The 25,495-nt window shown below is 41.5% G+C and overlaps 1 pseudogene; it reads left to right on the top strand.

Moving 5' to 3' along the window:
* The window catches only part of LOC134810634 (uncharacterized), a 64,996-nt pseudogene extending 51,463 nt beyond the window's left edge, over positions 1–13,533 (top strand).
* Positions 13,534–25,495: the final 11,962 nt, after the last annotated feature.

Raw genomic sequence — 25,495 nt, forward strand, 5'->3', positions numbered from 1 at the left:
TTATATTTTATATCTCCGTACTCTTCTTTATTTGAGAAAAAAAATAATAGAAGAATGAAAACTGGCCAGGCACAGTGGCTCCTACCTCTAATCTCAGCGCTTTGGGAAGCCACAAATAAATAAATAAATAAATTTTTATTTATTTATTTAATGGGAGGATCACTTGGGGCCAGGAATTCAATGTAGTGAGATCCCATCTCTACAAAAACAATTTTAATTTAAATGTAAAAAGAAAAATGATAACTAAAGTCATAATTTATTTATTTATTTTTGAGACAGAGTCTCACTCTATTGCCCAGGCTGGAGTGCAGTGGTGCAATCTTGGCTCACTGCAACCTCCTCCTCCCAGGCTACCAAGTTGCTGCCTCAGCCTCCCGAGTAGCTGGAACTACAGGTATGTGTCACTAAAGCCCAGCTATAAAGTCATAATTCTTGAAATTAGACATAATAAAGATGCAACATCATCAAGCTGGAAATCCCTTAAAGGGATCCAGAAGTTTCCTTTATAAGGTGATTTTTAAATTTATTTATTTATTTATTTTGAGACGGAGTCTCGCGCTGTTGCCCGGGCTGGAGTGCAATGGCATGATCTGGGCTCATTGCAACCTCTGCCTCCCAGGTTCAAGCGATTCTCCTGTCTCAGGCTCCTGAGTAGCTGGGATTACAGGCATGCGCCACCACACCCGGCTAATTTTTTGTATTTTTAGTGGAGATGGGGTTTCACTATGTAGGCCAGGCTGGTCTCGAACTCCTGACCTTGTGATCTACCCATTTCGGCCTCCCAGAGTGCTGCGATTACACGCATGAGCCACCGTGCCCGGCCTGTGATTTTTTTTTTTTTTTCAGATGGAGTTTTGCTCTTGTTGCCTAGTCTGGAGTGCAATGGCGTGATCTTGGCTCACTGCAACCTCCCCCTCCCCGGTTCAAGCGATTCTGCCTCAGGCTCCCGAGTACTGGGATTACAAGTGTGCACCACCATGCCCAGCTAATTTTTTTACTATTTAGTAGAGAAGAGGTTTCACCGTTTTGGCCAGGCTGGTCTCGAATTCCTGACCTCAACTATCAGCCCACCTCGGCCTCCCAAAGTGCTGGGATTACAAGCGTGAGCCACCGCGCTAGGCCTATAATGTGGTTTTTCTTTTTTAATGGCATACCACATAATAAAATATAAGGCATCTCTCAAAAACACTTTGATAGAGCCATTAGTGACATAAAAATGCTAATGATCACTAATATTCAGTGAAATAAGATAAAAATCAAAAATGTATATTTAATACGTTCTCACATAAAATAAAAGTATATCAGATGCAATTGGAAAGAAACACAATTCAACCAACAGTTATTTTTCTCATGTCTGGGTGATGTGATTCTCAAATGTAAATTATTTTATTGTACATTCTGTTTTCCAGTTTTTCTAACTTGAAGATACTTTGAAATTAGAAAACTTGTTACCTTTAAGTTAAAAATGGTTTTTCATTTAAAAGAAAAAAGCTTTCAAGATAAAGATCTTTTTATTAACAAGTTTGTCTCCTGGACAGGAGAGGATTAAAGGAAAATAAAGAAAACAACGGCAACAAAAAACAAAATGAAAAAGTTTGTTTTATTTTTGTCTGTGTTTGCATTACTACTTGTTTCTGTTACCTATAAATGATTTAAGAATTTGAATCAATTCCTAAGTAACATTTTAGACCAGTTCTTACCTGTGATTTGGAAACATTTAAAGCATTGAAATGAGGAAATCACTCCAGAGTGAATGGAAGGATTATCAGCCACTGCAAATGTCTGTCTAATCTTGGGACGTTGAACCAGTTTACAGAGTTGCAGGGGGAGCCAAAACCTTGCCATAATCCTACCATTCACTGGCTGTGAGTAATGACCATCTGCTGGGGACTGGAGAGGACCCAGCCCAGTCAGTCTGACTGCCTTGGTTTGCATGATAAAGGAAGGTCACAGAAAGTCAATAGGATTGAGAGCAACTCTCCAGGTGGTGGAAGCGATCTGCAGGCAACCGGCAGAAATGGCTTCCACTCTACGACTGCAGCTCTGTAAAGAATTCTCTCTCTTTGGACATCACACTTCTTCAAAAGGATGTTACAAAATCAAATAAAAGTGAAATTCAAAAACTACACTCTTTAGGTGGGCTTAGGTTTTTTGTGTTTTGTGTTTGGTTTTCTTCATTATTACATGGAGAAGAGGGATGAAAGAAATATATAGAATGTGCTTTTTCTTTTTGGATCTCAAGGGGCAAAGAGTTGATCAGATTCTTCAGATAACAGTTTATGATCACCATAGACCAATGAAAGCTGTCTTTTCTTCTGTTTAATTATAAAAATATTTCCTCCTTTAGACCCAAAGTCAACTCCCACTCCCTTCCTCCTTCTCATTCTAATGTGCTGGCAAATGTTCTTAAATATACATATGTTTTAGGAATGAATAGTCAACTAAGTCCTCTTAACTTTTCTTTTTTCTTTTCTTTTCTTTCTTTGAGATGGAGTGTTTTTTTGCAGCCCAGGCTAGAGTGCAGTGGCACAATCTCAGCTCACTGCAACCTCTGGCTCCTGGGTTCAAGCAATTCTCCTGCCTCAGCCTCCCAAGTAGCCTCTTGTATAGCAGGCACCCACCACCACACCCGGCTAATTTTTGTATTTTTAGTAGAGTTGAGGTTTCACCATGTTGGCCAGGCTGGTCTCAAACTCCTGACCTCAGGTGATCCACCTGCCTCGGCCTCCCAAAGTTCTGGGATTACAGGTGTGATCCACCGCGCCCGGCCAGTCCTCTTAACTTTCTTACATGTTTATTACAATTTCCTGACAATTTTTATAAATTTCAGATATTCTGCTACTTGGATAACGTCAATTATCCATAGAAAAGTTTGTCCAAACAACAGTCAGCATTACCAAGACACCTAGAAAAGCTCCGCTTACTCAAAAAAATGCTGCCCGTGGAATGGTCGATCAGACAAGAGCAAACACAAGACACATCACTAATTCATTCAACAAATATTTGCTGAGTTCTTGCATTGTCTAGCCAAGACTGGGCCTAGCAACTGATAACAAATCTTGGTTGCAGTTCAGGCTCTGCCACTTATCAGCTGCATGAATTTGTGAAATCACTGAAATTCTTGATATCTAAGGTCTCCTCATTTGTAAAGGGAGAAAAATAAAACCCACCCTACCTCCTTGGAAAGATTGTTTTGAGGATAAAATTTAATGGGTATAGAGGAAATCACAGTGGAAATATAAAGCACCATAAAACTTTCATTTATTATTTTGTTGATGTTGCTAAAAGAGAGAAAGAGAGCAGATATGAGGGGAAACGGGATGAGAATTGGAAGGAGTCGCTGAGGAACCTTAGCCATGGCTACACTGGCCAGGTGTGGCCAAACTGATGAAAAGTGACCCAACGAAACACTTCGAAAGAACTAAAGACCTTGAAAGGATGATCACAATCTCAGTCTTGACTGTTGATAGAAAAACTGTGATGGAAAAGTGAAATGAAACTAGAGGTCAATCAACAGCAGGCAGCTCCAAATTTTCTCCTAGTCCTAACTTGGAGATATTGCTGGAGATCCCCCGTTGTGGAAGGCAGGAGCAGGATATCTCATGAGCAATGTCATCTGTTTGCCCAGATCCAGGGTCAGAATTCTTGTTACTATGGTTAGTGTAAGCAAACACCCACAGGAGTGGGAGAAACTGTGGAGTGGGGTTGGGAGCTGTAATAAAGCTCCTATAGAAAGAACACACTATAAATACATAAGCCAAAAGCAATTAGTTTATCTAAAGAAAGGAGAAAAAAATAAATAGGGATGTTAAGCATGTATTCCCTTTTATAAAAAAAAAAAAATCAAGTAAAAAATGAAAATAAAATACATTGTTGCACTGATTTATCTCTAAATGGGTAGTAGACCAAACATTTATTCCCCATATTTTTTTTAAAAAAGTAAAAATGAAAATAAAAAGGCTCATTGCAACCTTGAAAGCATTATGCTGAGTGAAATAAGCCAGACACCAAAGGACAAATATCATGTGATTCCACTTAAATGAAATATCTGGATAGGCAAATACATAGAGGCAGCAAGTACATGAGAGACTGGGGGTAGGCGTGCTGGAGAGTATTGCTTAATCAGTACAGAGTCTCTGTTTGGAGTGATGAAAACATAGTGGAAATGGACAGTGGTGATGATTGCACAACATTGTGAATGTATTTTAGCTCAGCTAAATTGTACACAAAATGGTTAAAAGGCAAAACTTATGTTATATATGTTTTATCACACTTTTTTAAATGGGGGGAAAGGGCACTGATTTATCTTTTCCAAATGGATAATAGACAAAACACCAGATCATAAGAATGCTTGGAATCCCAGAAGGATAAAGGGTGGCCTCTTTAAAGCATGTTGATACCAAGCTGACACAGCCTGTAGGACTATCTATCTCTAGTTCAGGATATTTCCCTCTGAAGAAGCAGCAGGAGACTGTGATCACCTTGAGGGAGGGGAGCCCAATTGAATCTGGTAGCCAGTAGATATTTAATAAGCACCTCCTGAGTGGATTATCTAGAATCAAAGCTCTCTCCTGCATTTATTCAAAAATAGTCATTAAGTGCCTTTAAATTACCAGGAACTGGACTAGGTACCTGGATGCCCAGGCAAATAAAACCAAAATATTTCATTTCAAAATATATTTTCTTGACATGTTTCAAGATGGCTGTTCAGAGGGGCTGGAAATGCAAGAATAGCTGAAAAGCTGCCTTTTGTGAGTGAGATTTGCATCTGTAGAGAATCAACATTGATGCAGCCAGGCTTTCTCTGAGGCCCTCCCTTGTCTAGATCTAGGAAAGATTAACAGAAAGTCTGACGCCTTCAAGTCTGAAAGAAACATTTACCATCTATTCTCTCTGAGGGTGGCTACCTGCACAGTTTCATCTTTATAACAAGACGAACTTTGCTAGCCGGGCCTCTTCTTCTGTGCCTCTCATAACCTGTTTTGCCACCATAACCCGTTTTGCCATGACCTAAGCCCCTATTCTTTCTGTAACCTCAAGATGGTACAAAAAACCATCAGCCATTTTTCCTTTCTTTGAGATCTTATATTTTTTTCACAAGACAAACCTGCCTCTCAGCCTCATGAGAATCACTTACAATGAGCCTCAAAGAGAATCATTTACAAGTTAATTTATGTCTTTCTAGTCCATTCGTTTTCCCTTAAAATAATGTACTGCTCCTGAAAAGAATTGCCTATATTCCCCATCTCCTCCTTCCACCTGGAAAAAGGGTATATAGGCTTCTGTACCCCACTAGGGGGTTGGGATAATCACTCTGTGGTTCTCTCCCCATGCACGTTAATACATTTGTATGCCTTTTCTTCTATTAATCTGCCTTTTGTCAGTTGATTTTTCAGTGACCCTTCAGAGGGCTGAGAAAATAAAAAAAGCTTAGAGTGGTCTGAGCTATGGAAGGTATGCAGGCCCAGACAGACATGAGTACAGGCCTTCAGTTATGCCCCCTTTCCCTCCCACTCATGCCTGGGGGCAATTGTTTAAAGTCATTTTTGTTCCTGACTTGCTGTCTCACTCATTATCTTCATGTTCCTGGAATTTGTGATACAAAGAACAATGTATAGCCATTCAATAGCTTGTTATTTTTATATAAATTCTTGGTAAACAACTCAGGAACTGCCTCTTCTTTCCCTTTAAAAATTCACTTGTAACTGCTGTTAATCAGAGTGTGTAATCAGAGCAATTTGAATCTATGGTTCCAGGTTGCAATCCTCAGGCTTGGCCCAAATAAACTCTTACATTAATCTTGCCTCCACTTCTTTTTTTTTAGGTCATCAGGGCCAAGGGAAAATTTCCCTGACTGCCCTCAAAGAGCCTACAGTCCACAGTGAGAGAGAGAGGCGCTACTAAACAGCAGGACAAAGGCTGGTGCTGAGGGGCTGAGAGGCTTCAGGAGAAGGGTTAGCCAGGTAGAGGAGAATGCCTCCAGGTGAGGTACTGGGTCTGTGCAGAGGCAAGAAAGGGAAGTAACACGAGGCTGAAGGTAGAGCATGAAGAAGAGAAAGAGCTAAAAGTAGAGCAAGTGAACTTCATCAGAAAAGCAATGGAAAGATATTAAAGGGATTCAATTTGTTATAGGACTCCAGGTTCAATAGCCCATTGTGTGGTAAAAACCAATATACCAAAACAGCAGGGGTTACAGCAGAGAAAGAGTTCAATAATCGTAGGGCAGCCAAACCAGGAGATGGGAGGAACCTCAAATCTGCCTGCCTGAAGAGTTTTGGACGGGTTTTTAAGAGCGTTTTGGTGGGAAGAAGGATAAGGAGCTGTGATCACTGATTAGTTAGGGGGTGGGGGATGAAGTCATAACAATGTAGAAGCTGCATTCTGTGCTGAGTCAGTTCCTTGGAAGGATTTTCAGTCTGGCAGGCATCCTCAGAATGCAGGATATGGAAAACATCTCAAATTTTAAAACCTGAGTTTTCTTAATATTAAAAATATTATCTATAGAAACAAGGGAAGTTAGGACCTCATGACAGGGGCTATGTGACTTTTCAGCATTCAGCAACTGTAAGGAAGTGGGCTAAAAAGCTAGCTGGTTCATGCTTGGCTATGCTTCTATTCAAGCTTATAATTTTGTTAAAACCTTGCAATTTTGTTTTATTAATTTCATGAGGATGGTTTCAAATTCAAGAAATAGACTGAGCATATTTTCACTTCAATAATCCAAAATATTAGTTAAATGTACCAAATGTTACTGAAGGAATTTCACTCAACTTTTACTAAGAGAGAAAGAAAGAAAAAGAATAACTTTTCTATTCTCTTTGATTTTTCCCAACAAGTGTATAAAATTTTTACAATCAGAAAAATCAGTAAAGCTATTTTCATTAAGACAAAATAGGAAGAAGAGAAAAAAAGAAGAGGAGGGCTGGGTGCAGTGACTCACACCTATAATCCCAGCACTTTGGCAGGCCAAGGCTGGAGGATTGCTTGAGCCTAGGAGCTCAAGACCAGCCTGGGCAACATAGTGAGACCCCCATCTCTACAAAAAATGGTTGAAAATTAGCCAGGCAGGGTGGTACACAGCTGGGGTCCCAGCTACTCAGGAGGCTGAGGTGGGGGGATTGCTTGAGCCTGGGAGGTTGAGGCTGCAGTGAGCCATGGTTATGCCACAGCACTCCAGCCAGGGTGACAGAGCAAGACTCTGTCTCAAAAAGAGTAACAGGAAGCAAAAATAAGAAAGACTACTCTGATCAGTGTGAAAATAGATTCAGGAAGCCTTATAAAACACGTATCAGATCATGTTATTCTCTCGATATATACATATATATCTGTATTAGGGTTCTCTAGAGGGACAGAACTAATAGGATATATATATATAATATATATTTATATATAAATATATATATAATATATAAATATATAAATATATGTATTTATATATTTATATATAAATATATATTTATATATAAATATATATAATATACAAATATATAAATATATGTATTTATACATTATATATAAATATATATTTATAGTATATTAATATATTATATATAATATATAATAAATTAATATAATATAAATATATTATATATTTATATATAATATAAATATATTATATATTTATATTATAAATATATTATATATTTATAATATAAATATATTATATATATATTATAAATATATATATAATATAAATATATTATATATTTATAATATAAATATATTATATATATATAATATAAATATATTATATATATATAATATAAATATATTATATATATAATATAAATATATTATATATATTTATATATAATATAAATATATTATATATAATATAAATATATTATATATATAATATAAATATATTATATATATAATATAAATATATTATTTATATATAATATAAATATTATATTTATATATAATATAAATATATATATTTATATATAATATAAATATATATATTTATATATAATATAAATATATATATTTATATATAATATATAAATATATATATTTATATATAATATAAATATATATATTTATATATAATATAAATATATATATTTATATATAATATAAATATATATATTTATATATAATATATAAATATATATATTTATATATAATATAAATATAATATTTATATATAATATAAATATAATATTTATATATAATATAAATATATATATTTATATATAATATATAATATAGAGATTATAGATATATGTATATACTATTAGTTCTGTCCCTCTACAGAACCCTGACTAATACAGATTTTAGTACCAGAAGTTGTTCTAGAGAAACAGAATATTAAGGATGGAGTTTTTTCATTGATTTTGGGGCTTCCTGAGTTGGCTGCTTAATATGATTAGACCCAAAAATGCTAAAGACTCTACTTTTAATATTATAGAGAACACCGATAGTCCTGTTTAGAGAGTTATGCAAAATAAATGCATTTGACACTCCTGATTTACCACTGCTTATGAGAGGCAAGGAGTTTAGTGACTCTATACATAATACCTTTGACTATACGTGGAGAACCAAGAAACATAATGAAGTTGGTTTGTTCCCCTTAAGTTCACTGGACAAAGAAATGAAAGAAAATGAGAAAGTCAGGGATTCTAATTCCCGGCTTCAGAAGCAGATACGGAGCCTCAAATCTGCTAAGATTGTCCTGAGTGAGAGTCTTATCTCCTGTAGAGAAAGAGCTGAAATTGTGAAAAAATAGGCACAAGCTCTTATCACACGAGTGGCTGACCTGCAATGAAAGGTGCATGCACAGCCTCGCCAGGTGTCCACTGTTAAAGTGAGAGCATTGATTAGAAAAGAATGGGACACTGCAACTCAGAACGGGGATGTGTGGGAGGAGCCTGATGAAGCAGGGGACGCTAAGCTTGTAAACTCTGATGAACCTTTTTTTGCCAGAAGTAACAGCTTCCCTATCCCCAGTAGTGGCAACATCCGCTCCCCAACCCATGCTGCCATCAGACTTTCCACCTTTGTCTGAGGAGATAAACCCTATGCTGCCTGAGGCAACAGTGATAGCCTCCCCTAAGGAAATTGCCAGGCAAGATAATGTTGATTCCCTTCAGGAGCCACCCCCAACACCCCAGTTTTCTTCTAGACCTATAACTAGACTAAAGTCCCAGTGGGCCCCCAGAGGTGAGGTTCAGTGTGTGACCCATGAGGAGGTGCACTACACTCAAAAAAGAACTGCTTGAGTTTTCTAATTTATATAAGCAGAGAACAGGCATGGGAATGGATACTAAGGGTGTGGGATGATGATGGAAGGAACAGAGACTTGAATCAGACTGAATTTATTGATTTGGGCCCACTAAGTAGGGATTCTGCATTTAATGTTGCAGCTCGGGGAGTTAAAAAAGGTTCTAATAGTTTACTTGCTTCATTAGTTGAAATATGGATTAAAAGATGGTCCACTATGAGTGAGCTGGAAATGCCTGATCTCCCTTGGTTTAATGTAGAGGAAGGGATCCAAAGGCTTAGGGAGATTGGGATGGTGGAGTGGATTAGTGACTTTAGATCTACTCATTCCAGCTGAGAGGGTCCAGAAGATATACCCTTGTTCAGTGCCTTGCAAAATAGATTTGTGATGGCAGCACCTGCATCTTTAAAGAGCTCTGTAATTGCTCTTCTCTGTATGTCAGATCTAACAGTGGGAACTGCATTTACTCAACTACAAAATTTAAATGTAATGGGGAATAATCGAATCCTGAGGTGGCAGAGGCCAAGTGGCAGCACTCAGCCATCAAAGGCAAGGTGGCCGTAGCTACCATAATGGACAGCAGAGACAAAGCAGCAATCAAAATAGTCTGACTCACGTAGAGCTCTGGCATTGGCTAATTAATCACGATGTTCCTAGAAGTGAAATTGATAGGAAGCCATCTGCATTCCTACTTAATTTATATAAGCAGAAAACTTCTAGGTCGAATGGACTAATTTGAATTATAAAAACAGAATCATGCTCCCTCAGTCAATTTCCAGACTTGAGCCAGTTTACAGACACAGAACCCGTTGAATGAACGGTCCTGTTGAATGCTGTTTACAGACCCAGAACCCGTTGAATGCTTGGTCCCCTTGAGGAAGGACCTCACTACACTACTGACAATTTATGCTTTTAATTTTTTTTTTTTTTTTTTTTTGAGATGGAGCTTCACTCTGTTGCCCAGGCTGGAGTGCAGAGGCATGATCTGTGCTCATGCAACCTCTGCCTCCCAGGTTCAATTGATTCTCCTGCCTCAGCCTCCCAAGTGGCTGGGATTACAGGCATGTGCCACTATGCCCAGCTAATTTTTGTTTTTTTAGTGAGATGGGGTTTCACCATGTTGGCCAGGCTGGTCTCGAACTCACTTGACCTCAGGTGATCCACCCACCTTGGCCTCCCAAAGTGCTGGGATTACAGGTACAAGCCACCACACTTGGCCCAATTTATGCTGTTAATCTCTCTCCCATCTGTCTCCACGGAGACCTCTGGCCTTTTACTAGGGTAACTGTGCATTGGGGAAAGGGAAATGATCAGACATTTTGAGGATTACTGGACACTGGCTCTGAGCTGACACTGATTACAGAGGACCCAAAACGTCATTGTGGTCCTCCAGTTAAAGTAGGGGCTTAGGCGGGGTCAGGTAATTAATAGAGTTTTAGCTCAGGTTCAACTTACAGTGGGTCCAGTGGGTCCCCAGGCTCATCCTGTGGTCACTTCCTCAGGGCCAGAGTGCGTAATTGGCATAGACATACTTAGCAGCTGGCAGAACCCCCACATTGGCTCCCTGACTGGTAGGGTGAGGGCTATTATGGTGGGAAAGGCCAAATGGAAGCCATTAGAGCTGCCTCTACCTAGAAAAATAGTAAATCAAAAACAATATCACATCCTTGGAGGGATTGTGGAAATTAGTGCCACCATCAAGGACTTGAAAGACACAGAGGCGGTGACTCCCACCACATCCCCATTCAACTCTCCCATTTGGCCTGTGCAGAAGACAGATGGATCTTGGAGAATGACAGTGGATTATTGTAAACTTAACCAAGTGGTGACTCCAATTGCAGCTGCTGTACCAGATGTGGTTCATTGCTTGAGCAAATCAACACATCTCCTGGTACCTGGTATGTAGCCATTGACTTGGCAAATGCCTTTTTCTCCATTGGCGTCCATAAGGCCCACCAGAAGCCATTTGCCTTCAGCTGGCAAGGCCAGCAATATGCCTTTAGTGTCCTACCTCAGGACATATCAACTCTCTGGCTTTGTGTCATAATCTTATTCAGACAGACCTTGATTACTTTTTGCTTCTGCAAGATATCACAATGTTCCATTACATTGATGACATTATGCTGATTGGATCCATTGAGCAAACACACTGGACTTATTGGTAAGACATTTGCATGCCAGAGGATGGGAAATAAATCTGACTAAAATTCAGGGACCTTCTACTTCAGTAAAATTTCCAGGATTTTAATGGTTTGGGGCCTCTGGAGATAGGCCTTCTAAGGTGAACGATAAGTTGCTTCATTTGGCCCCTCTTACAACCAAGAAAGAGACACAATGCCTAGTGGGCCTATTTGGATTTTGAAGGCAACACATTCCTCATTTGGGTGTGTTACTCCAGCTCATTTATTGAGTAATCCGAAAAGCTGCCAGGTTTGAGTGGAGTCCAAAAGAAGGCTCTGCAGCAGGTTCAGGCTGCTGTGCAAGCTGCTCTGCCATTTGGGCCATATGACCCAGCAGATCCAATGGTGCTTGAGGTGTCAGTCGCAGATAGGGATGCTATTTGGAGCCTTTGGAACGCCGCCATTGGTGAATCAGAGCAGAGGCCTCTAGGATTTTGGAGCAAGGCTCTCCTGTCTTCTGCAGATAACTACTCTCCTTTTGAGAGGCAGCTCTTGGCCTCTTACTGGGCTTTGGTGGAAACTGAACGTTTGACGGTGGGTCATCAAGTCACCCTGTGACCTGAACTGCCTATCATGAATTGGGTGCTTTCTGACCCATCTAGCCATAAAGTTAGTGGTGCACAGCAGCGTTCCATCGTCAAATTGAAGTATATACATGATTGGGTTCGAGCAGGTCCTGAAGGCACAAGTAAGTTACATGAGGAAGTGGCTCAAATGCCGATGGTCTTCCTTCCTGCCACCCTGCCTTGTCTCCCCTAGCCTAAACCGATGGCCTCATGGAGAGCTCCCTATGATCAGTTGAAAGAGAAAAAGAAGACTAGGACTTGGTTCACAGATGGTTCTGCATGATATGCAGGCACCACCGGAAAGCAGACAGCTGCAGCACTACAGTCCCTTTCTAGGACATCCCTGAAGGACAACAGTGAAGGAAAATCTTCCCAGTGGGCATTACTTTGAGCAGTGCACCTGGTTGTGCACACTGCATGGAAGGAGGATGGCCGGATGTGCGATTATGTACTAATTCATAGGCTGCAGTCAAGGGTTTGGCTGGATGGTCAGGGACTTGGAAGAAGGATGATTGGAAAATTGGTGACAAAGAAGTTTGGGGAAGAGGTATGTGGATGGACGTCTCTGAGTGGTCAAAAACTGTGGAGTTATTTGTATCCCATGTGAGTGCTCACCAAAGGGTGACTTCAGCAGAGGAGGATTTTAATAATCAAGTGGATAGGATGACTCGTTCTGGGGACACCACCCAGCCTCTTTCCCCAGCCACCTCTGTCATCACCCAGTGGGCCCATGAACAAAGTGGCCATGGTGATAGGGATGGAGGTCATGCATGGGCTCAGCAACATGGACTTCCACTCACGAAGGCTAACCTGGCTACGGCCACTGGTGAGTGCCCAATTTGCCAGTAGCAGAGACCAATACTGAATCCTCAATATGGCACCATTCCTAGGGGGATCAGCCAGTTACCTGGTGGCACGTTGATTATATTGGACCTCTTCCATCATGGAAAGGGCAGAGGTTTGTCCTCACTGGAATAGAAACTTACTCTGCATATGGATTTGCCTATCCTGCATGCAATGCTTCTGCCAAGACTACCATCCGTGGACTCACATCCTTATCCATCATCATGGTATTCCACACAGCATTGCCTCTGATCAAGACACTCACTTTACGGCTAAGGAAGTGAAGCAGTGGGCTCATGCTCATGGAATTCCCTGGTCTTACCATGTTCCCCGTAATCCTGAAGCAGCTGGATTGATAGAACGGCGGAATAGCATTTTGAAGTCACAATTACAATGCCAACTAGGTGACAATACTTTTCAAGTCTGGGGCAAAGTTCCCCAGAAGGCCATGTATGCTCTGAATCAGCATCCAATACATGGTACTATTTCTCCCATAGCCAGGATTCACAGGTCCAGGAATCAAGGGGTGAAAGTGGAAGCGGCACCACTCACCATCACCCCTAGTGATCCACTAGCAAAGTTTTTGCTTCTTATTTCCACGACATCTACTAGTCTAGAGGTCACAGTTCCCGAGGGAGAAATGCTGCCACCAAGAGACACAACAAAGATTGCCACGTGGACACTTTGGGCTCCTCCTATCTTTAAGTTAACAGGCTAAAAAGGGAGTTACAGTGTTGGCCGGAGTGATTGACCTGAGCTATCAAGATGAAGTCAGTCTACTACTCCACAATGGAGGTAAGGAAGGGTATGCACAGAATACGGGAGATCCGCTAGGGCATCTCTTTGTATTACCATGCCCTGTGATTAAGGTCAATGGGAAACTATACAACAGCCCAATCCAGGCAGAACTACAAATGGCCCAGACCCTTTAGGAATGAAAGTTTGGTCACTCCACCAGGAAAAAAAAACAACCTGCTGAGTTGCTTGCTGAAGGCAAAGGGAATACAGAATGGGTAGTAAAGAAGGTAGTCATTAATACCAGCTATGACTATGTGACCTGTTGCAGAAAGGAAGACTGTAATTGTCATGAGTATTTCCTTCTTCCTTTGTTAAAAACATGGTTGTGCATGTATACACTTGTACTTGGAAAATATCTTCATTTTATTTCCTTTTTCCTTTATCATGTGACATAAGATTTATTGACTTCATATCAGTATTTAAGTATTGTTAACTTTATGTAATAGCATTTGGGTTGAGGATTGGTGCATTTCTGGTTGTAAGAAGGACAGTTGTATTATGTTAGTCATAATTATGACTTTATTATTGTCTTTATCTGAAGATTATGTACAATCTCAGGAGATGTGTATGGGTTCCAGTTGACAAGGGGTGGACTTGTGATGGTTAATATTGTGTCAACTTGATTGGATTGAAGGATGCAAAGTATTGATCCTGGGTGTGTCTGTGAGGATGTGGCTGAAGGAGATTAACATTTGAGTCAGTGGGCTGGGAAAGGCAGACCCACCGTTAATCTGGGTGGGCACCATCTAATCAGCTGCCACTGCAGGCAGAATATAAAGCAGGCAGAAAAACATGAAAAGACTAGACTGGTTTAGCCTCCGAGACTACACCTTTCTTCCATGCTGAATGCTTCCTGCCCTCAAACACTGAACTCCATGTTCTTCAGCTTTGGGACTCAGACTGGCTTCCTTGCTCTTCAGCTTGCAGATGGCCTATTGTGGGACCTTGTGATCATGTGAGTTAATACTACTTAATAAACTCCCCTTAATATATATATACACACATATATATATATTCTATTAGTTCTGTCCCTCTAGACAACCCTGATTAATACAGACCCTCTGTCTTAGCTCCTTGACAGATACATGGACATGCCTTATAATTATCTCAATTATCTCCTCTCTATCTTCTGAGGGATTTCTTTTTTTTTTTTTTCTCTTTTGAGGCGGAGTCCCGCTCTGTTGCCCAGGCTGGAGTGCAGTGGCGTGATCTTGGCTCACTGCAAGCTCCGCCTCCCAGGTTCACACCATTCTCCTGCCTCAGCCTCCCGAGTAGCTGGGGCTACAGGTGCCTGCCACCACACCTGGATAATTTTTTTTGTATTTTTAGTAGAGATGGGGTTTCACCATGTTAGCCAGGATGGTCTCAATCTCCTGACCCTGTGATCTGCCCACCTCAGCCTCCCAAAGTGCTGGGATTACAGGCGTGAGCCACCACGCCTGGCCCCGGGATTTCTTAATTAATTTCAGAGGTAGATGTTTATGGTTGCAAGGACCAGATGGCTCATGACTTAGCAGCATAAAAGCCAAAGATGGGGCCTCACATTGGGTCTATTATGTTTTCAAGGAGACACACTAAGGAAAGGAGGACCAGGTGGCAACTACTTCCCTCCTCAAAGAAAATTTCAGCATCTTATCCTTATAAAGCATAAATGTTCAATATGATGTTGGATATGTGGGACTGGAACTCTGGAGACAAAATTGAGAATTATAAGTATTTTATGCTATTCAAATGTCAGAAACACACTGGCAGAATTTCCTTCATCTAAACTGGAGCAGTCTTGTTGCTTGATGTACTACCCAGAATTCTTTGTCTCACGACCACGAAAATTAAAGAGCATGGACACCAAGGGTGAGGTTGGAGCAAAAGTTTAATAAGTGAAAGAAGAAAGCTCTCTGCAGCAGAGAGGTGGCCCAAGAGGGTTGTCGTTTCACAGCTGGATGTAAATGCTTTTGTAAACAAGCTAATTGGGGCCAGGCACTGTGGCTCACACCTGTAATCCCAGCACTTTGGGAGGTGGAGGCAGATGGATCACCTGAGGCCAGGAGTTTGAGACCAGTCTGACCAACATACAGTGAAACCCCATCTCTACTAAAAAACACAAAAGTTAGCTGGGCATGGTGGCGCATGCCTGTAGTCACAGCATTTGGGAAGCTGAGGCAGGAAAATCACTTGAACCCGGGAGGCAGAGGTTGCAGTGAGCCAAGATTGCCCCACTGCACTCCAGCCTGGGTGACAGAGAAAGACTCCCTCTCTCAAATAAAATAATTAAAAAAAAAAAAAAAGTTGGCTGGGTGCGGTGGCTCATGCCTGTAATCCCAGCACTTTGGGAGACTGAGGTGGGTGGATCACAAGGTCAAGATATTGAGACCATCCTGGCTAACACGATGAAACCCCATCTCTACTAAAAAATACAAATATATATATATATATCAGCTGGGCATGGTGGCAAGTGCCTGTAGTCCCAGCTATCTGGAAGGCTGAGGTGGGAAAATGGCGTGAACCCAGGAGGCGGAGCTTGCAGTGAGCCGAGATCGCACCACTGCACTCCAGCCTGGGCAACAGAGCAAGACTCCATATCGAAATAAATAAATTAATTAAATTAAATTAAAAATACACAAGTTAATTGGGCAGGGTGTTTCATCTGCATAGGGTACGAAAAACTAGTTAGGGCTGGGTGTCGAGTTGGATAAGGCATGAATTCTTGTTAGTTCCACCCTACCCCTCTAGTGTGCATGTGGGTCCTAAGCCTGAGTTACTCCATATTCTTTCATTTCCCTTACTGCACACGTGTCAGGAGATGGAATTTTCCACCGCCGACGTGTCTGGTTCTACGTAACATTTTTATCTATACAGCTGCAGGCCTGTCTTAGGAAAGCCCCCTTGTGCAAGTTCCCTTATCTGAGTATGCCCAAAAAGGAAAGGAATGTGCTCAATGAACCCATCGTATATAACTGGAGCTAGCTGGTTGCACAAGAGATAAAGGTGTTGGATCGTGCTTCCTTATCTGCACTTACAGCTTGATTTCTTCCAGGTTGCTCTTTTGATAAAAGGACTTCTACCAGGGGACTTGTCCTAACTATTTGCCTAACCAGTTCCTTCCTCTCTCTTCCCTCAAAATGACCATGTTTAACATGACTCAAAAGTCATCAAAAACTCTTTCATTATGCTTCCTCCTGCTTGAGTTTGCAAGATTATGAAACTGCCTTCGAAAAACATTCTAACTGAGACAATGATTACAGTGAAAGAGATCTGACCTAACTGACTCCATCCTGCCCCTAACCTCCAAGCTGTCCTTGTCCATTCTTGGGGGTAGGCCAAACTAACTTTGGGAAGAATTTAGTTTATGGTTTAGCTTTGAAACAAAAGTGATAACAGCCATTTCCCAAAACAAACTCCCTTCTTGTCTGGGGACTAGACTGCCTTTGCAGAACTAACAAATTAGCCACAAGATAAGAAATTATGATTTAGGAGTCATGCAGCTGGAGGCTGCAAGATTCTAAACCTACCCAAATTGCTCCTGGGGATAGCATCACTACTGTAAAACCTAAGATCAGTGCTTCAGATATTTTGCAGCCCCTGAACTTGATGGATCAGCTGGCACCACCCAGACAGATAAACCCACTCATCTGGTCTTGTGGCCCCTTCCCAGGAAGTGACTCAGGGCAAGAGGACAGCTTTGACTCCTACGATTTCATCTCCAACCTGAGTAATCAGAACCTCGGATTCACTGCCCCCCACCCACCCACCCACCCACCAAATTATCATTAAAAACTCCTATCCTTGGCCGGGTACGGTGGCTCATGTCTGTAATCTCGGCACTTTGGGAGGCTGAAGCGGGCGGATCACCTGAGGTCGGGAGTTTGAGACCAGCCTGACCAACATGGAGAAACCCCGTCGCTACTAAAAATACAAAATTAGCCGGGCGTGGTAGCGCACATCTGTAATCCCAGCTACTCAGGAGGCTGAGGCAGGAGAATCGCTTGAACCTGGGAGGCAGAGGTTGCGGTGAGTCAAGATTGTGTCATTGCGCTTCAGCCTGGGCAACAAGAGCAAAACTCCGTCTCAAAAACAAAAGAAAACAAGAAACTTTTGTCCTCAAATTGTCAGGGAGATTGATTTGAATAATAACAAAACTTCAGTCGCCCACACAGCCAGCTGTGTGTGAATTACTCTTCCTGTATCACAATTCACCTGTCTTGACAAATCAGCTCTGTCTAGGAAACAGACAAGATGAACCCGTTGGGCAGTTACAATTACACTTCAGTTTGTTCTGTTGGTTTGTTTGTTTAAGTATGAAAAACATTGCTTTGTTTTTTTGTTTCAGAATCTTTGAGTCCACGTGGAGGAAGGAAGGAGAAGAGGAGAAGACTGTTTTCCAGGATGGAAAGGGAGCCTCGCTTTCTCTTTAGATGGATTACAGAAATTGGTTGAATTCTCCCTGCCCTGGAGAAAAGTCAATCTATTTTTTATGTTAAAGATTTAGGCTCTTCCTGAGGGCTACTATGAAAGAAAAGTAGGGAAGCGAGCTTTTATTTTGAGAACAAAGAGTGAGCAAAGAGTGTAAAGTTGATAAGAGGGTAGAAGGGAGTAGATGAAGGGGGAGGGGAAAAGAAATGGCCAAAGGGGAACTGGCCAAGAGAAAGAACACTACAGGACCTTGAAATGAGTGAAGAAAATGTGTTATACCTTTTCATCCCTACAGTGTCTACATACTAATCCCCAGAAACTCTGAGTGTCACCTTATAGTGCAAAGGGATGTTGCAGATGCCATTGAGTTAAAGATCTTGAGTTAGGAAGATTATCCTGAATTATTGGTGTGGGCCAAATGGAATCACAACTTTCCTTATAGGAGGGAGGCAGAACTTTGATGTAAACAGAAAAGAAGAATGCTTTACCTTACCAATTTTCTACATGGTAGCCTGTAACTTGACAACATTATAAAACAACTGGCTCTAAATCAACTTGAGTTATATTTTCAGACCTTGAGGACCCTTTGAAACTGCCCTTCCAAAATTACAACAGTGAGAGAAATCGGACATGGCTGACTCCATCTTGCTTCTAGCCTCACAGGCTGGCTGTCTTAGCTCATTCCTGGGCATGGGTCAAGCTAACTTCCAGAGAAATTTAGTTTACAGTTTAAATAACATTAGCCCTTACCAAAAACTAAACTGTTCTTGTAAAACTAATGAAAGGCTACCAAGTTAATGAGAGGGGCTTGAATTCTAAATAATTACCAGCCATTATTCCGGAGGTCATAAGATTTGCAACTTCCTCAATTACTCTTGCAGATAACATCACTATTGGAGAACCTAAGACTGGCCTTTTGAGGTGTCTTTTCAGGTTTTTGCATTTCTTTTTTTCTTTTATTTATTTATTTATTTTTGAGATGGAGTTTTACTCTTGTTGCCCAGGCTGGAGTGCAATGGTGCAATCTCAGCTCACTACAATCTCCGCCTCCCGGGTTCAAGTGATTCTCCCACCTCAGCCTCCCGAGTAGCTGAGATTACAGGCACCCACCATCATGCCCGGCTAATTTTTTGGATTTTTGTAGAGACCAGGTTTCATCATGTTGGCCAGGCTGGTCTCGAACTCCTGACCCCAGGTGATCCACCCACCTCAGCCTCCCAAAGTGCTGGGATTACAGGTGTGAGCCACCACACCCTGCCATAAGCCACATGTTGATTGCACCACTGCAGTCCAAGTCCAGCCTGGGCAATAGAGTCAGACCCCTGGCTCTTAAAAAAGAAATTTTTTTTTTTTTGGTAAAAAAATAGAAAACCACATGTTAACAAACTATTTTCTTTTAAACAGTTTGCCTCTTAAAAGATTTCAGCAGAGGCTTGTATGGTGCGGGTGCTTGGTAAGAAAGAATACCTTTTTTTCTGGCTAGAGAATGGTATTTTAAAGTTTAGATTTTACTAAGTGAGAAGGAAAGCCACTGGGGAGGTTGACCAGGGCAGTGAGGTGATCTGGATATGTTTTAAAAGGACCTCCCTGGCTTTGTGTGAAGATGAGACTCTGGGAGCAAGAGGGCAAGCTGCCAGATCTGTTCCTGTAGTCCTAGCAGGAAGATGGTAGCACATCGAGGGTGGGAGTGGAGAAGAGATGCAAAGCTATTGGATCTTCATCTACTTCAACTTCATTTACTTCAACGGTGGAGACAAATAGATTTGCTGATGTATTTGCTGTAATTATGCAAATGCAAGGCAAATGTCTTCATTTTGTTCTTTCGATGGAGAGGTTAAATAATGAAGGCTGTTTCCTTGGAGTCTGTGTGTCTCTAAGGCTTGGAGAAAAAGAGCAACAAGATACCAATGGAAGTATAACCAGCAGGCCTGGCACAAGCTGAGGGCTAAGAAATTGTCCAGCTGCTAGGTTATAATCTACATTAGGCTTAGACAATTAACTTCTTAATTTCCTACTTTGCTGCCAACTTGTGGTTGCTGAATAGTCCTTTCTTTCATTAGCTGGTTCTCAATTCTCATAGGACTTTCTCATCCTCACCCTCCACACTGCCTATCCAGGCAGTAATCACGTAACAGACAGGTCTCAGTATTCACACCCTTGCGTAATTGTAATCCTCTCCCACATAAACTATGGCTGACCTATAAAAGGATATTGTCTATACAAAGAGAGACCTATATAAGGATAACAATAGAATGACCTATATGAGGAATGCGTCTTTCAAGACTAAGTCATAAAAGATATTTTGGCTTCCAACTTGCTGTTTCCTGGATCACTTGCTCTGGCGATACCAGAAGACACACCTGGGATATACTCAGGCAGCCTTATGATGAGTTCCATGTGCATGTGATAAAGAGCTGAAGCCTCCTGCAAGTAGCCAGCATCAGCTCACCAAGCACATGAGTGAGCCTCCTTGGAGGCAGATTCTCCAGCCCCAGTCAAGCCTTCAGATGACTGTATCCCAGCCAAATCTAGACTGTCATGTCACAAGAGATCCTGAGCCTGTAGCACCCACCTAAGCCACTCTCAAATTTCTGATTCACAAAAACTGTGTAAGATAACAAATGTTTATTGTTGTTGCAAGTTGTAGTAACAGATAATCAATACACCCATGCATTCCCTTTGCTACCTCTGCTTTCTTCAGGGTCAAGGTAGAGGTGAAAGAATTAGAGAAGATAGAACTAAGAACTTACTTAATCAGCGCCATTATAATCCTGTTGGTGGTGCATTCCAAATACTGGCTCTCTCACTGAGATGCAGGTTACAAGTTCTTTGAGAGGTTCTTTTTTTTGTTTTTTGGGTTTTTTTTTTTTTTTTTTTTTTTTGAGACAGTCTTGCTCTGTCGCCTGGGCTGGAGTGCAGTGGCATGATCTTGGCTCACTGCAACCTCCGCCTCCTGGGTTCAAGCAATTTTCGTGCCTCAGCCTCCTGAGTCACTGGACTACAGGCGCATGCCACCACGCCTGGCTAATTTTTGTTTTTTTTGTTTTTTTTTTAGTAAAGATGGAGTTTCGCCATATTGGCCAGGCTGGTCTCGAACTCCTGGCCTCAAGTGATCCACTTGCCTCGGCCTCCCAAAGTGCTGGGATTACAGGCATGAGCCACTGTGCCTGGCCTCTTTGAGAGGTTCTTGCTTGAACCCTGATGTGGGCAATGTACTGTCTGGCTGTATGCTTGTAATGCCCTTTCCCCAACCCTGGCAGCTGCCTCTGACGGTGTGACTCACCATCTCCTATTTCTGAGGTCCTCTCACTCTAGCAGGCTCCCCTCTGGGATAGTCTACTTATAAGATTACCAAAAACCCAGACATCATTCCTTGTCCAATTAACTAACAAGAAACACATGTAAGCTTGCAGTGAAAGATGGTGGATATATAGGCAGCCAGCCCCTCTATTACCTTCTGTCTTCCAGGGAAGGGGGCACAAATTTCTAGACTCATGGACACTCCTAGACTACAGAGCACACATACCAAACTTTCCCAAGAACCTTCTCACCATGCTATACTCCAGTGACTTCTCCAGGATGGGCCCATGAGTTTTTGCAGTTCATTACACACCCAGCAGGGGAGAGAAATGTCTGTTTCTTTTTTTTGTAAGCACCCCTAATCTTTCTAAACAATCTTGTTGAAGCCGTCTTCTGGCATGATGTGGGGAAAGAAATCCCCAGAGGCTGGCTCACGCCTGTAATCCCAGCACTTTGGGAGGCCAAGGCAGGGGGATCGCCTGAGGTCAGGAGTATGAGGACCCAGACTGCATATTGGGTGCCTTTTCGAAAAATTTGAATTCACATTCCAACTGGTGGCCAAGAACATATTAAGAGTATTATTGGAAAAGTACAGTTGTCACAGAAATACAACTGCCCTTCTGAAGACAAACGAGACTCCAACTCTAAGTTCTACTCCTGCAAACTGCCCACACAGCCAGCCTCTGGGGATTTCTGTTTTTTTGTGTGTTTGTTTGTTTGGTTGGTTTTTGTTTTTTTGTTTTTTGGCTTTTTTGAGACAGAGTCTCACTCTGTCACCCAGGCTGGAGTGCAGCGGCGTGATCCTGGCTCACTGCAACCTCTGCTTCCCAAGTTCAAGCCATTTTTGTGCCTCAGCCTCCTAAGTAGCTGGGATTACAGGCATGCGCTACCACACCTGGCTAATTTTTGTATTTTAAGTAGAGACAGAGTTTCACCATGTTGGTCAGGCTGCTCTCGAACTCTTGGTCTTGAATTCCTGACCTCAGGTGAACCGCCCACCTTGGCCTCCCAAAGTGCTGGGATTATAGGCATGAGCTGCTGCGCCCAGCCCAGATTTTTAATTTTTGTCAATCTAGTAGGTATACAATGATATCTTCTTGTGATTTAAATTTGTATTTTCCTGATTAGTAATGAGTCTGAGTATCTTTTCATGTTTGTTGGTCATTTGCATTTCTTCTTTGTGAAGGGACTGTTCAAATAGCCCATTTTTTATCTGGTTTGTCTTTTCCTTATCAATGTGTAGAAAGCCATTATATCATCTAGATAGAATTCCTTTGTCAGTTATAAGTCTTCAAATATTTTCTTTAATTTTGTGGCCCCTTTTTTTTTACTGTCTTTATAATGTGATTGATGAACAGAAATTGTTCATTTTAATGTAGCTTATCAATTTTATTGTTTATGGTTAGTGTTTCTTTTTAAGAGACTTTTCCAAATGCAGTCATGAAGATTTATTTTTTTAAATTTATTTATTTATTTTTTAATTCTGACATTGAGAAACCAGGAACCAGAGACTTCTTTTTTTTTTTTTTAGATAGGGTCTCGCTCTGTCGCCCAGGCTGGAGTGCAGTGGTGTGATCTCAGCTCACTGCAACCTCCGCCTCCTGGGTTCAAACGAGTCTTGTGTCTCAGCCTCCCGAGTGCTGGGACTATAGGTGGGACTACAGGTGGGACTATAGTGCTGGGACGCCACCACACCTGGCTGATTTTTGTATTTTTTGTAGAAATGGGGTTTTGTCATGTTGCCTAGGCTGGTCTGGAACTCTTGGGCTCAGGTGATCTGCCTGCCTTAGCCTCCCAAAGTACTGGGATTACAGGCATGAACCACCATGCCTGGCCAAGATTTACTCTTATATTGCCTTCTAAAAGCTTTCCGGTTTTGTTAGTCATATTTGGGTCGATAATCAACCTAGAATTAAATTTCGGTATGTTGCCATATAGGGCTTTGTAAATTTTTATTTATTTACTTATTTATTTTTGAGATGGAGTCTCGCTCTGTCGCCCAGGCTGGATGGAGTGCAGTGGCACGGTCTCAGCTCACTGCAAGCTCCGTCTCCCGGGTTCGCGCCATTGTCCTGCCTCAGCCTCCCGAGCAGCTGGGACTACAGGTGCCCGCCACCAAGCCCGGCTAATTTTTTGTATTTTTAGTAGAGATGGGGTTTCACCGTGTTAGCCAGGATGGTCTCGATTTCCTGACCTCATGATCCGCCCACCTCACACTCCCAAAGTGCAGGGATTACAGGCATGAGCCACCGCGCCTGGCGGGCTTTTTTTATTTTTAAGAAATAGATATCTAATTGATCCAGCACTGTTTATTGAACAGACCTATTATGCTGGACGGCATAAACCAAGTGCCCATATAGGCAGGAGTCTGTTTCTGGATTTCCTATTCTACTTCATTTCTCAAGTTCTCTACCATTACAGCAATATCACACTATCATGAGGACCACTGTTATTATAAGACTTTTAATAAGTCAAAATACTTATTATAAATGCAAAATAAGACATATACATTGTTCTTCAAAAAGCCTTAGCTGTTCTTAGTCCTTGCATTTTAAATTATTTTATTTTATTTTGAGACAGAGTTTCGCTCTTGTTGCCCAGGCTATAGTGCAATGGTGCAGTCTCGGCTCACTGCAACCTCCACATCCCGGGTTCAAGCGCATCTCCTGCCTCAGCCTCCCAAGTAGCTGGGATTACAGGCACCCGCCACCACGCCCAGCTAATTTTTGTATTTTTAGTAGACACAGGGTTTCACCATGTTAGCCAGGCTGGTCTCGAACTCCTGACCTCAGGTGATTCACCCACCTTGGCTTCCCAAAGTGCTGGGATTATGGGCATGAGCCACCATGCCCAGCCTTTAAATAATTTTAGAATCAGATTGTCAGTGTACACACAAATTGCATTGAATCTATAGATCAATTTAAGGGAAATTAAGGTTTTTGTAATATTAAGTCATGAGCATGACATAGCTCTTCATTCAAATAGGTTTATTTAATGTCCTTCAATAAAGTTTTATATGCCTGGGTGCGGTGGCTCATGCCTGTAATCCCAGCACTTTGGGAGGCCGAGGCAGGTGGGAGTTTGAGACCAGCCTGACCAACATGGAGAAACCGCATCTCTACTAAAAATACAAAAAAAAATTAGCTGGGCGTGGTGGCGGGTGCCTGTAATCCCAGCTACTCAGTGGGCTGAGGCAGGATAATCGCTTGAACCTGGGAGGCCAGAGGTTGTGGTGGCCAAGATTGCGCCATTGTACTCCAGCCTGGGCAACAAGATCGAAACTCCAACTCAAAAAAAAAAAAAAAAAGTCTTATACTCATTCCCATGGTCATTCTGGTGGTTACATTCTTGAGATTATACCCAACATATAACTTATACATTTCTACATCTGATTTACAAGTGAGCTGAGATTGTGCCACTGCACTCCAGCCCGGGTGACAGAGCAAGACTCTGTCTCAGAAAAAAGAAAGAAATAAATAACAACTAATATTTGTTTATGATTTTGTCTTCAGCAATCTTGATGAACCCTCTTATTAATTGTAACTTTTTTTTCTGTAGATTTGAAAACTATCTTCTCCTGTTATGCCTTTTACTTCTTTATCTTGCCTTATTTTACTGGCTAGAACTATTAGTATTTAATGAAAGGGTTGATAATGGGCTTTTGGGTTTTGTCCTGATTTCAAAGGGAAATCTTTCAATATTCACTTATTAAATAAGAGTGTTGGTGGGGTGTGGTGGCTCACACCTGTAATCCCAACATTTTGGAAGGACAGGACTGCAGGACTGCTTGAAAACAGGAGTTTGAGACCAGCCTGGGCAACATAATGAGACCTCGTTTCTGCAAAAAAATAAAAAAAATTAGCCAGGCATAGTTGCGCGCACACCTGTGGTCCCAGCTACCTAGGAGGCTGAGGTGGGAGGATTGCTTCAGCCCAGGAGTTTGAGGCTGCAGTGAGCTGTGAGCCACTGCACTCCAGCCTGGGTGACAGAGTGAGGCCCTGTCTCCAAAAAAAAAAAAAAAAAAAAAAGCATGACTGTAGATTTTTTTACAGATATATTCCTTTAACAGAATAAGGATGGCCTGGTTTGTTAAGTGTTTTTTGTTTTGTTTTGTTTTGTTTTGAGACAGAGTCTTGCTCTGTCTCCTAGGCTGGAGTACAATGGCGCAATCT

This window comes from Pan troglodytes, chromosome 6 (genome assembly GCF_028858775.2).
Source record: "Pan troglodytes isolate AG18354 chromosome 6, NHGRI_mPanTro3-v2.0_pri, whole genome shotgun sequence".
Lineage (NCBI taxonomy): Eukaryota > Metazoa > Chordata > Mammalia > Primates > Hominidae > Pan > Pan troglodytes.